Source organism: Quercus robur, chromosome 3, assembly GCF_932294415.1.
Source record: "Quercus robur chromosome 3, dhQueRobu3.1, whole genome shotgun sequence".
NCBI classification, from domain to species: domain Eukaryota; kingdom Viridiplantae; phylum Streptophyta; class Magnoliopsida; order Fagales; family Fagaceae; genus Quercus; species Quercus robur.
This window is the reverse complement of record NC_065536.1, coordinates 6,458,749-6,471,281: the sequence shown is the minus strand read 5'-3', so window position 1 is coordinate 6,471,281 and position 12,533 is coordinate 6,458,749. Positions and strand designations below refer to the sequence as shown.

General features: G+C 42.0%; 1 protein-coding gene across 1 annotated transcript in view; it reads left to right on the top strand.

Moving 5' to 3' along the window:
• LOC126716857 (GTP-binding protein SAR1A-like) overlaps window positions 1–12,533 on the top strand; it is a 73,060-nt gene that overhangs the window by 4,624 nt on the left and 55,903 nt on the right. The window lies entirely within an intron of this gene.

Below are 12,533 nucleotides of genomic sequence, written 5' to 3'. Positions count from 1 at the left end.
GCAAAGTATGTTTGTAACAAGGTGGCGTTCTGGTCATCCTCGGACTCATATTGCCGAGAAGGATTTTGTTTTTGGACGAATACTGAACTCACCTTTCGTGATACTTACTCTTCCTTTCGTTTGGTCACCCCTACAACCTGATATGGGCCTCCTCGGACAGGTTTACATCCTCGAATGGACGACAGGCCCAATTAACTTGACTTTAATAATTTTAGTGACTAACCAGCCCCTACAATAGCCCTTCAAAATCTTGCTTTTCGACTTTTCGGGAGAAAAGATGGATTTTGATGTCATAAGCCCATACCCATTCCTGTTTTGTGGCATGCTTTTGACGCTTCAGCATCCCGATCTTGACAACATTAAATTTTGGCGACGCCATTGTCTCCCACGTTCAACGGTGAGATGTAAATCAAACGGTAGGGGGACTATCTCATTTCGCGAGCGGGAATTTTACCGCTCATAATTTCTACACGACTATAAAGGCGTTCTCAAATCAATTCTCTTTCTTATCTTCGGTGACCACACAGTTCTAGAGCTCATACACTGAACCTGCCTTTCTCTTTTTTCGTCATTTTCCTAGCGTCTACAAATACTCAAATCTTGTCTGAGGTCCCTCTTTCAAACCTGTAAGTCTTCTCAAAATCTTTACCACTTTTATCTTAAACTCATTAATTTCTCTACTAAATCCTTTAGTAAAATGGGGAAAAAGAAGAGTACGTTTCGATGTCTAGTTGAGTCCGAGGAAGGTATCAAAAATTTCCGCTCTAAGTATAGGATCCCCTTTACGGTGGGTATGAGGTACGCTGCCCAAGGGGAATGGGTTGACGCTAGACAAACAGGGGAAGTGGTTATTCCCATGATTGCCTTCATAGAAGGTGGGATGACCATCCCCATGGGTAGTATTACTAGGAGCAACCTTAGTTTCTTTAGGTTATCCCCTACCTAGTGTGCCCCAAATATGTTTAGGGTCCTGGGAAGTATAGATGCTTTGAATGAGAGGATGGACCTAAAACTGACCCACCATGACGTGAATTGGGTGTACAATCTCCACCACTTGAAGGGGCAGGGGTACTATCTCAAGTCGAGATATCCCGAGGTGAGGCTGATTCAATGCCTTCCCACTTCGAATAAGAACCTAAAAGAGGATTTCCTTATCTTCTCTGGGGAATGGCACGATGGTCTGCCATGCCCCACGGTGGAAGGAGTACCAGGTGGGAGTGTAGTCATAGATTCATAACATTTGGTTTACATGTACATTTTTTTTTTTTTTTTTTGAGTCTTGGTATTCCTATCTCTAACAACGCTTCACTCCAATTCAATGGTTTTGCAGATAGACGTTACACAAAGCCTAACCTTAGGTTAGTCAATCAGGCGAGCTTGGATAAGGTATTGAAAGCCGAGATATACGTGAACGAAACTAACGGCCAACTCCAGGCAGCACATTTAATCCTCGACTATACCCCCCTATCATTTGCTTTCCAGGCGCCTAAATGCATGATCAGAGCTCGCGATCCTCGGCTTCACCATATCAGTGTTGCCTTTAAGGGGTTCATTGTTCCAGAGGGTGTTCTACTTCCCCAAGATACAACCCGTATTGAGCCCCTTTTCGTGGCCGACGTCTCGGCAGGAGCCTCTTCATCCCAACTTACCCTCAGAGAAGAGGAAGTGGAAGAGAGAGAGGAAGAGGAAGAAGAAGAGGAAGAAGTTGTAGAACTTTTTGACTCCTCGAACAGCTTTGAGATTTTTGATCAATCCATACGCTTCAAAGAAGATCCTGACGAGATGGGGATACAAAGGAAGCCCCAAGGAAGTTTGATGGAATTGATGGAAGGTCAGCCCGGGAAGAATGCACCGGCAAAATCAACACAATCCCAGACTCCATCTCTTCCCACTAGGTCTCCTCCTCTTGCTCCTCACCAGCCTTCTTATCAGCCTCTTCAGCCAGCCCGTCCTGATGCCGCCGAGTTAAAAAGGCGCAGGGAGCAGAAGGGTAAGGAGGTGGTAGACGTTGGCAAGTCTCGTCCTACTCTCGAAGAGGATGCCCAACGAGCTGCCAAGTAGCAAAAGATCAGACACCAAGCTCCGCGAGGCCAGGAGAGGTCTGATCCCCAACTTTCTAAACCACAAGTGTGGTTGCCAGTACCTATGCACGTCGGGGAGCCCCTACGAGATGATGCATCTATAAGGCACTTCAACGGCGGCATAGGGTGCCACATAGCCTCGGCCATAGAGGAGGCCTTGTTGCTCCCAAGAGATATGGCCGAGATAAAGAATGTGAGGAAAAATGAACTCATCCTTAACAATAAAAGATACTTGGGCATGGTAAGAAGCTGACCCTTTTCTTTTTTCTTTTTGTGATCATTATTCACTAATATGTACTTTTTACTGACTATAGTGTTAACCTCTTCCCTACAGATTATCCAAAATACTTTCAAGCTGGATGAGATGTTCAATATCTGCTCCAATCAGCTAGATGATGAAAGGAAGAAACGTGCAACGGCTGTACAGACTTTGTCCAAATTCGAACAGGACTTGGCCGATGCGAAGAAAAAGTTACTTGCTGAGGAGCAAGCTCCCAAGAGCGCTGAGTCGGCCCTGGAAGGCTATCAAAAGCAGGGCGAGAACCAGGGGAACCACTTGCGTGAGGCGAATGCCGAACTGAAGAAGGCTCGAGAACAAGTTGTAATTCTTAGGAAGCACTCAGAGGAAATCCAAAAGCTGAGGGAGCAAGCTGAAAAGTCCAGGGAGGAAGCCGAGAAAGCAAAGACCGAGGCCGAACAAGCAATGAATGAAGCTGAGCAGAGAGGCTATGAGATCGGTATAGTTGAGACTGAGGAGGCTTTGAGAGCCGAGGTGCCAGCAGTGTGCCGTATCTACTGTGCCAAAACTTGGGATGAGGCCCTTAACCGAGCTGGGGTTGAGGCTTCGTTCGAGTTAAGGAGGCCGGAGAATGTATTCTATCCTGAGGCAATCCGCCCCTCAGCTCCTCCAACCCATCAGGCTGAAGCCACTCCCTCATCCGTTGATCCTAATGAGGAGGTTTTGCCTCCAAGTCTTCCTCCTCCTGACTAGCCAGAACCAGCTAAAGGGAGTATTGCCCCTCTAGAAGCCTCCTCGGACAAGACTGCAACTGTTTCTGAGGCAGAGGTGGCCTCCCAAAGTTTTCAACAGGATTTGGCTTCCACAGTCTTGCCAACTGGGGGAGCTACTAAGGATATAAAGGAAGTCACTACCTCAGAGGCAGACAAACCAGTCGGCCAGGCCCCGAAGATCCAATTTAAATTGAAAAAATAGGATTTGTTTTGTAATCAGATTAGAAATTTTGTAAGGACTCTTATGTTTATTTTCTTATCGCTATTGCTGCTTTATATTATTTTTGTACTTGTTCACTGTGTTATTGTAATTTGGATGGGTTCATTTTGACTACCCTTTGTTTGCATGGGGGAAGTTTTACTTATAAACATCACCAATTGGCAATTAAAAATGGATGATAAGCATTAATACTGCAGGGTCTCAGGGAGACATTTTAGATACGCACGTATTCTTTCCAATCAATTGAAACTTTATAGAAAGTTCAAAAATTGAATAAAATTGGGTCTTCAGTACTTCGATTGTACATTAAATGACGTTCATAGATTCCTCTTTAATACTTCAGTAGATGTTGTAGGGCATTAATTTCCACTAAGTTTGCGATCCGAAAATCTGACATAACTTAGTTTCTGTTTAATACTTCAACACATATCATAGGGTATTAATTTCGACTAAATTTGTGATCCGAGGACTTGATATAACTTAGTTTCTATTTAATACTTCAACACATATCATAGGGTATTAATTTCCACTAAATTTGCGATCCGAAAATCTGACATAACTTAATTTTTGTTTAATACTTCAACACATATCATAGGGTATTAATTTCCACTAAGTTTGTGATCCGAGGACCTGATATAACTTAGTTTCTGTTTAATACTTCAACACATATCATAGGGTATTAATTTCCACTAAGTTTGTGATCCGAGGATCTAACATAACTTAGTTTCTGTTTAACACTTCAACACATATCATAGGGTGTTAATTTCCACTAAGTTTGTGATCCGAGGACCTGACATAACTTAGTTTCTGTTTAACACTTCAACACATAGCATAGGGTGTTAATTTTCACTAAGTTTGTGATCCGAGAACTTGACATAACTTAGTTTCTGTTTAACACTTTAATACATATCATAGGGTGTTAATTTCCACTAAGTTTGTGATCCGAGGACCTGACATAACTTAATTTCTGTTTAACACTTCAATACATATCATAGAGTGTGGGAACACAGGATGTGTGGTTAACATACATTAAAAGAAAAACTCAAACTGGAATACTTTTATTAATAATAATACCTCTTGAGATTATTTACATTCCATGGATGAAGTACAGCATTTTCATCTAGGTCTTTCAGATAGTAGGCCCCTATTCTGGCTACTGAAGTAATTCGATAAGACCCTTCCCAATTAGGCCCCAATTTTCCCCAAGCTGGATTCTTAGTGGTCCCCAGAACTTTCCTCAGCACCAGATCTCCCACGACTAGTGGCCTCAGCTTCACATTACTATCATAAACTTACTTGAGTTTATGTTGGTAATATGCCAATTGGACCATTGCACTCTCCCTTCGTTCTTCGATCAAGTCTAAACTTTTTTCCAACATCCCATCGTTACTGTTCGAGGAAAATGTACTGGTCCTTAACGTTGGGAATCCAGTTTCCAGAGGGATGACGGCCTCGGTTCCATAGGTCATGGAAAAGGGAGTCTCTCCCGTTGAACGTCGGGGCGTTGTTCGATAGGTCCAGAGAACATGTGGCAATTCTTTTACCCATTTTCCTTTTGCATCATCCAGTCTCTTCTTAAGTCCATTGACTATTACTTTGTTAACAGCTTCAGCTTGCCCATTCCCTTGAGGATAAACCGGAGTGAAATATTTGTTTCTTATACCCAAGTCTGAACAGTACTGCCTAAAGGCCTTGCTATCAAATTGAAGCTCGTTATCCGAGACAAGAGTGCGGGGAGTTCCAAATCGCATGACAATATTCTTCCAAATAAACTTCTTAACATCCATGTCTCTGATGTTAGCCAAGGGTTTAGCTTCGACCCATTTAGTGAAGTAATTTATGCTGACCAACATATACTTTTTGTTTCCTATGGCTTTAGGAAAAGGGCCGACAATGTCCAACCCCCATTGAGCAAAGGGCCAAGGGCTGGAGAGTGGGTTAAGAATTCCTCCTGGCTGGTGGATATTTGGAGCGAATCTTTGGCACTGGTCACATTTTCTAACATACTCCTGTGCTTCCTTCTGCATGTTTGGCCACCAATATCCTTGTATGATGGCCTGGTGTGATAGGGACTTTCCCCCTGTATGACTTCCATAAATACCTTCATGCAGCTCTTCTAGGATTGACTTTGATGTCTCAGGATGTACACAGAGCAGGTACGGCCTAGAGAGGTAACTGGGTCAAGATAACCACAGTATGGGCCTGAAAGTAATGCGGAAGTTTGCTTGTTGCATGGACCATTGCCAAGATGGCCTTTTCCAATGACAAGTATCTCACTTCGGCCTCATGAAGGGACTTGCTTACATAGTAAACTGGCCTTTGGACGCCACTGTCCTCTCGTATTAAGACAAAACTAACTGCATGAGGGGCAACTGCCAGATAAGCAAACAATACCTCATCCACCTTAGGACTAGACATGATAGGCGGCCTGGACAGGTATTCCTTCAACTGTTGGAATGCCACAGCACACTCCTCGGTCCATTCAAATCCTTGCCATTTATGCAATAAACGGAAAAAGGGACGACACCTCTCGACTGACCTGGAGATAAACCGGTTCAACGCAGCAGTCATTCCAGTTAATTTCTGCACCTCCTTTGGATTCCGAGGTGCTTGTAAATCGTTAATGGCCTTAATCTGATCTGGGTTCACTTCAATTCCTCTATGAGTCACCATGTACCCCAAGAACTTCCCGGAGCCTACACCAAAGGAGCACTTTGAAGCATTCAAGTGTAACTTATGTTTTCTCAGTATTCCGAAGATATTCGCGAGATCTTCCACATGCTCGGACACCACTTTACTCTTTACTACCATGTCATCGATATAAATTTCAATGTTCCTGCCTAGTTGTGGTTCGAACATTTTAGTAATCATCCGTTGGTAGGTAGATTCGGCGTTTTTCAAACCGAAAGGCATCACTTTGTAATGGTAGTTTCCAATAGGGGTGACAAAAGCAGTCTTCTCCTGATCGTCCGATGCTAGCGGTAATTGGTGATATCCTTGTAAGGCATCCAAGAAACTCATCCTAGGATGACCCACAGTTGCATCCACCAACTGGTCTATCTTCGACATGGGAAATGGATCCTTGGGACAAGCCTTATTGAGATCCGTGAAGTCCACACACACTCGTCACTTTCCTGTCTTCTTTTTTACCACCACCATATTGGCTAACCATTGAGGATAAAAAATTTCTTTGATAGCCCCAGCCTGCTTGAGCTTGGCCACCTTACTCCTGACAGCCTCGGCGTGCTCTTTCGATGGTCGCCGAGATGGTTGTCTCTTGGGAATAACGGAGGGGTTCATGTTGAGTCGATGACAAATGAAATTCGAGTCCACACCCGGGGCTTCATACGGGTTCCATGCAAACACGTCTACATTTGTTCGAAGGAACTCCAGCAATCTCTCCTTCTCTTGCAAAGGCAACTTAGCCCCAACCTGGAAGAATTTTTCTAGATCATCAGTAACAATTACCCTCTCCAAATCTTCACACCTTACCTTGTCGGCTGACATATCTAAGGGCAATGCTGGGGGTTTTAATTGCTATAATTCATTATCGGCTGTAGTCGAGGTCTCTGCCTCTGGTCGATGTTGTATAGCCGCTACTAGGCATTGTCGAGCTGCCACTTGGCTTCCCACTATCTCCAATGCTTGGCCTCCGGATGGGTACTTCACCTTCTGATGCAGAGTAGATGAGACTGCTCCCAGGGTATGAAGCCAAGGTCTGCTCATAATAGCCGTGTATGGAGAAAAAACGTCTACGACAATGAAGTCCACCTCCACCACATCCATTCCGGCTTGCACTGGTAGCCTGATCAGTCCTTTCAGAGCGACCATCATTTCCTCAAAACTCACTAGAGGGGAGCTGTAGGCTGTTAAGTCCTCTGGCTTCAGACCTAGCCCCTTATACAAATCTAGGTACATTATATCCACAGCGCTACCTTGATCTACCATCACCTTTTTGACATCGTACCCACCAATCCTCAACGTGACCACCAGAGCATCATCATGGGGTTGTATGGTCCCAATCTCGTCCTCATCCGAAAAGCCCAGAATCAAGGGGACGTCCACCCTGGCTCTCTTCGACGCTTGGCAATGATCCTCGGCCGGAGGCCGGTACACCGACAGTACCCTGGAAGGGCAAGATCTAGTCCTCCCTAGGGCAGCAAAGATAACGTTGATCGTACCAAGGGGGAGTCTTGAAGAAGCATCCCCACGCATCTCCGAGCCTGTTTGGCTTGCCCTACCACTGGAATGATGCAAGAATTGCTTTAATTTCCCTTCTCGGACCAACTGTTCCAAATAGTCCCATAAATTCCTGCAATTTTCCGTCGTGTGCCCATGATCCTAATGATAGTGGCAATATAGGTTCGGGTTTTGTTTCCTAGGCTCTCCCGCCATCTTGTTTGGCCATTTGAAAAAGGGTTCATTCTTTATCTTCTCCAAAACCTGTTGCACCGACTCTCGAAACACTGCATTAACCACTTAGGTGTCCGCAGAACCCGACTGCCTGACAAAGTCCTTCCGGGGTCGGTTACTGTTATAACGGTCCGACCTGAAATCCCTCATCTCCTAAGGGATTACCTTAGCCTTTCCTTTTCCTTGAAGTTGATCCTCCTCTACTCTTCTATACTTATCAATCCTGTCCATCAACTGGTGTACACTGGTAACAGGTTTACCCATCAGGGATTTCCTTAAATCATGATCGGCTGGGAGGCCAACTTTGAAAGTACTTATGGCCACATCATCGTGCTCTTCTTCGATTTCATTAAACATTTCCCAGTACCTATCTGAATAAGTTTTGAGAGTCTCGCCCTCTCGTATGGACATAGTCAGCAAGGATCCCAAAGGCCAAGGAACCCTACTGCATGTGATAAAGCGAGCGCCAAAAGCCCGGGTCAGCTTTTTGAAGGACTCAATAGAATTGACCCTTAAGCCGTTGAACCATCTCATCGCCACTGGACCCAAACTTGATGGAAAAACCTTGCACATCAAGGCCTCATCCCTAGAGTAAATAGCCATTTTCTGGCTAAAATGGCTAACGTGTTCTACTGGGTCTGACCGGCCATCATACAGGGTGAACGTAGGCTGGTGGAATCGCCGAGGAAGAACTGCATCTTCTATATTCCTCGTGAAGGGTGATTTGGAAACTTGGCTCAATGCTTTGTTCATGGCGTTGTTACCCAAGCCCCTGCTAGGCGGGCTTTTGCGCCTATGTCGATGGCCATGCTCCTCTTCATAGGAGAATGTCTCACTAGGCGGAGTTCTTGACTTCCGCCTATAACTAGCTCCATCCGTCTCCTCAGATAATTGTTCGGAGCCAGGTGGGGAGCGTTTCCGTCGGGTGTGATGCAATTCTCTTTTCAAATTGGCAATCTCACGTTGCAGGTTCTCGTCATGCTTTGCATGGAAGACATGACTCTTCCCACGAGAGTGACTTTTGGTGGTATGAGTTGTGCGCACACTCCCCTCACGGCCTTCCCTCCGTTCGGGACTCCGGCGGGGATTACCATGCTGGGAGCCCCTTGACTCTGCCTGGTGCGGGTTGGCATCTTCCTGATGCGGTCCTGCTGCATAATGGTGTGGACCTGCTTCCTCCATCATAAACGTTACACTGGAGTTCTTTTAAGTTAAATCAAGCTCTTCCCACAGACGGCGCCAATTGTAAGGACTCAATTTGTAACGATCCCGAACTGGTATTGGGTTTGTACGTTAAAGGTCCAAACAATAAAATTTGTAGAGCGTGGGTGTCCAAGAACTAGGTTAACTTTAAAAGAAAAACGATTCAACCTCACGTTTATAGATGGATTAGCACCGATATAACTATTAGTTTTACTTTGAAAGAAGTACAGTTCTTCGGTTTCTAAGCTTTTTTTTTAAGTGTTCTCTGTTTCTTTTTTATGTTCTGATCCCATTTCTCCATGCTTTTCTTTCATGTTATATATTGCCCTCTTCATATCATTTTCACCACACACGTGTAAGTTGGGTTCAGGGGATCTCTTTCTGTCCTATCTAACACCTTCTGGAACCTCCTACTAACAGCTGTAAGACTGCTTCATCACTGTTCAGACATCACCTCCACATTAATGCGGCCAGAGAGTTGGTTGAGAGGCAATTAATACGGAGACAGCTGTTGTTGTAGATATTTGTTTGCCTTCTCTTTCTTGCCCTTGGTCCCTTACCCCACTTTTAGTGATGACGTAGCTCCGAAGTATGTTTGTAACAAGGTGGCGTTCTGGTCGTCCTCGGACTCATATTGCCGAGAAGGATTCTGTCCTCGGACGAATACTGAACTCACCTTTCGTGATACTTACTCTTCCTTTCGTTTGGTCACCCCTACAACTTGATATGGGCCTCCTCGGATAGATTTACATCCTCGGATGGGGCATAGACCCAATTAACTTGACTTTAATAATTTTAGTGACTAACCGGCCCCCACAACTAACATATACCCTAATAGCATACATTAGTAAAACCCTATTAATTATTAGGATAGGTTAATTCAGGTACTCTATTATCTAATTTTCAAGAAATTTAAACTAAAATTTAATATTTATTTTAATTATTTGAATAATTTATCATAATGTTGACTTTAATAATTTTAGTGACTAACCGGCCCCCACAACTAACATATACCCTAATAGCATACATTAGTAAAACCCTATTAATTATTAGGATAGGTTAATTCAGGTACTCTATTATCTAATTTTCAAGAAATTTAAACTAAAATTTAATATTTATTTTAATTATTTGAATAATTTATCATAATGTTGTATTTTAATATAATAAAACTTACATACTCCATAGTCCATACTACAAGTAAATTATATAGTTTGAGATGCACATGTATCTCTAATAATACATATATTGAGTCATCTGACATACTATTAGACTACTAGACTACTAACACATTATTGTAGATGAATGTTTCCACCAGACAAACCCTAGGTCGAGAAAGGCCTATCAAACATCAATTTGAAGATCTAGGCTCGGCCCAAATCCTATGGTCGAAGGCCAGAAGACCAAGGGAGCCGAAGAGTAATTCAGGCCTTCTCGCTGATGTAAGCCAAGGACCCACTTGTTGAGGACAACTAGACAATAGTATAACCGAGGAGAGAAACATTGCCTAGAATAATCACCGAGTATCCAAAAAAGACAACACAGAGTCCAAAGTAATAGTTATTGTGGGGGCCAGTTAGTCACTAAAATTATTAAAGTCAAGTTAATTGGACCTGTGGCTCATCTGAGGATGCAAATCTGTCCGAGGAGGCCCATATCAGATTGTAGGGGTAACCAAACGAAAGGAAGAGTGAATATCACAAAAGGTGAGTTCAGTATTCGTCCGAAGACAAAATCCTTCTCGGCAATATGAGTCCGAGGACGATTAGAATGCCATCTTGTTACAAACATACTTCGGAGCTACGTCACCACTAAAGGTGGGATAAGGGACCAAGGGTAAGAAAGATAAGGCAAACAAATATCTATAACAACAGCTGCCTCCACATTAATTGCCTCTCAACCAACTCTCTGGCCGCATTAATGTGGAGGTGATGCCTGAACAGTGATGGAACAGCCTTACAGCTGCTAGTAGGAGGTTTCAAAAGGTGTTAGATAGGACAAAAAGAGATCCCCTGTACCCAACCTACACGTGTGTGGTGAAGATGGTATGAAAATGGCAGTATATAACATGAAAGAAAAGCATGCAGAAAAAGATCGAAACATAAAGAAAAGACACAAAGAACACTCAGGAAAAAAGCTTAGAAACCAAAGAACTGTACTTGTTTCAAAGAAAAACAAATTGTTATATCGGTTCTAATCCATTTATAAACGTGAGGTTGAATCATTTTATTTTTAAAAGTTAATCTAGTTCTTGAACACCCACGCTCTACAAATTTTATTGTTTGGGCCTTTAACGTACGAACCCAAGACCAGTTTGGGATCGTTACTAATTAAGTTCTTACAGTTATATTTGCATTAATTAAGTATTCCTACATAATGTCGACCGTATTATACGATGAATGACTAGCTTGAACAGTAAACACTCTTCAAAAGTCTCCTTTCATGGTAAAGAGGAAGGAGGAAAGGGCCTGATAGGACAAAAATTCTCTAACATCCAACATGATAATCCACAATTAGAAAGAGAGGAGATTTGGGGATATAAAATGGGGCCTTCCCATAGGGAAGGGGGATCTGATCTTTCTACTAAAAAAGAGAAAGTATTATAAATTTCCAAAAAACTATTGTGTACCTCGGTGAAAGCCTATTCAAGTCAAATACAACTAGAGATTTCATCTTGATTTTTGAATCTATCTGTTTAGTCTTCCCATTGTGGATTGCCTTCTTGTTCCTTATAAATTAGTTGTATCGATCAAATACATTGAATTTGTTCATAAAGCTTTAGTGTTCCTGATCCCTACAATTATGCATTTCTAATAATAACATATATTAAGTTATTTTACATATTATGTTTTTTTTCACCATTTACATAATTAAAAAAAAAAAAAAAAACTACATATATTTCTACTTTGACTAAATTTAAAACTACACGCCTAAAATTTGGGGTAATTTTGATTTTGTCCTCTAAAATTTTAAAATTTTGATATGCTCCCCTAATGTTAGATATTTTTTAGATTTATTCCCTTTTGTTAATATGTCATGCCTAACCGTCTTAAGTGAAGATTGGCACCCCATAAACACCCTCTATGTTTATATTTGTTTTGATTTTACACCATCTATGTTTGGGATTATTTTTATTTTGTAACCTCAATGTTTGAAGTTGTTTAATGGACAGTTCAACACAGTGCATTGATAGAAGGAAACAAATCCAAACGATAAATTACATTATGATGCAAATCAAAATTTTGAAATTTTACGAGACATAATCAAATTATCCCAAATTTTAGGGTCGTAGTTTGCAATTTATTAATCTTCTAATTTTTTATAAAATATTATTTTGGTCTCTGAACTTTGCCAAAAATCTGTTTTCCATCCCTAAACTTTAAAAAGTTCGTTTTTTCGGCTCTAATTGTTGAAAATGTTTTACAATCTTTCCTTAAAGTTTACCAAAAATTTGTTTGTCATCCTTAAATTATTAAAAAAGTTCTTTTTTTTCATCCCTTATGTTTGTCCCTAATGGCAAAAGTATCTACAACTACATGTCTATACTACTAAACATCTAACACTAATTTAAATACTAAGACTAAGTTACTAACACTAAGTCTAACTAG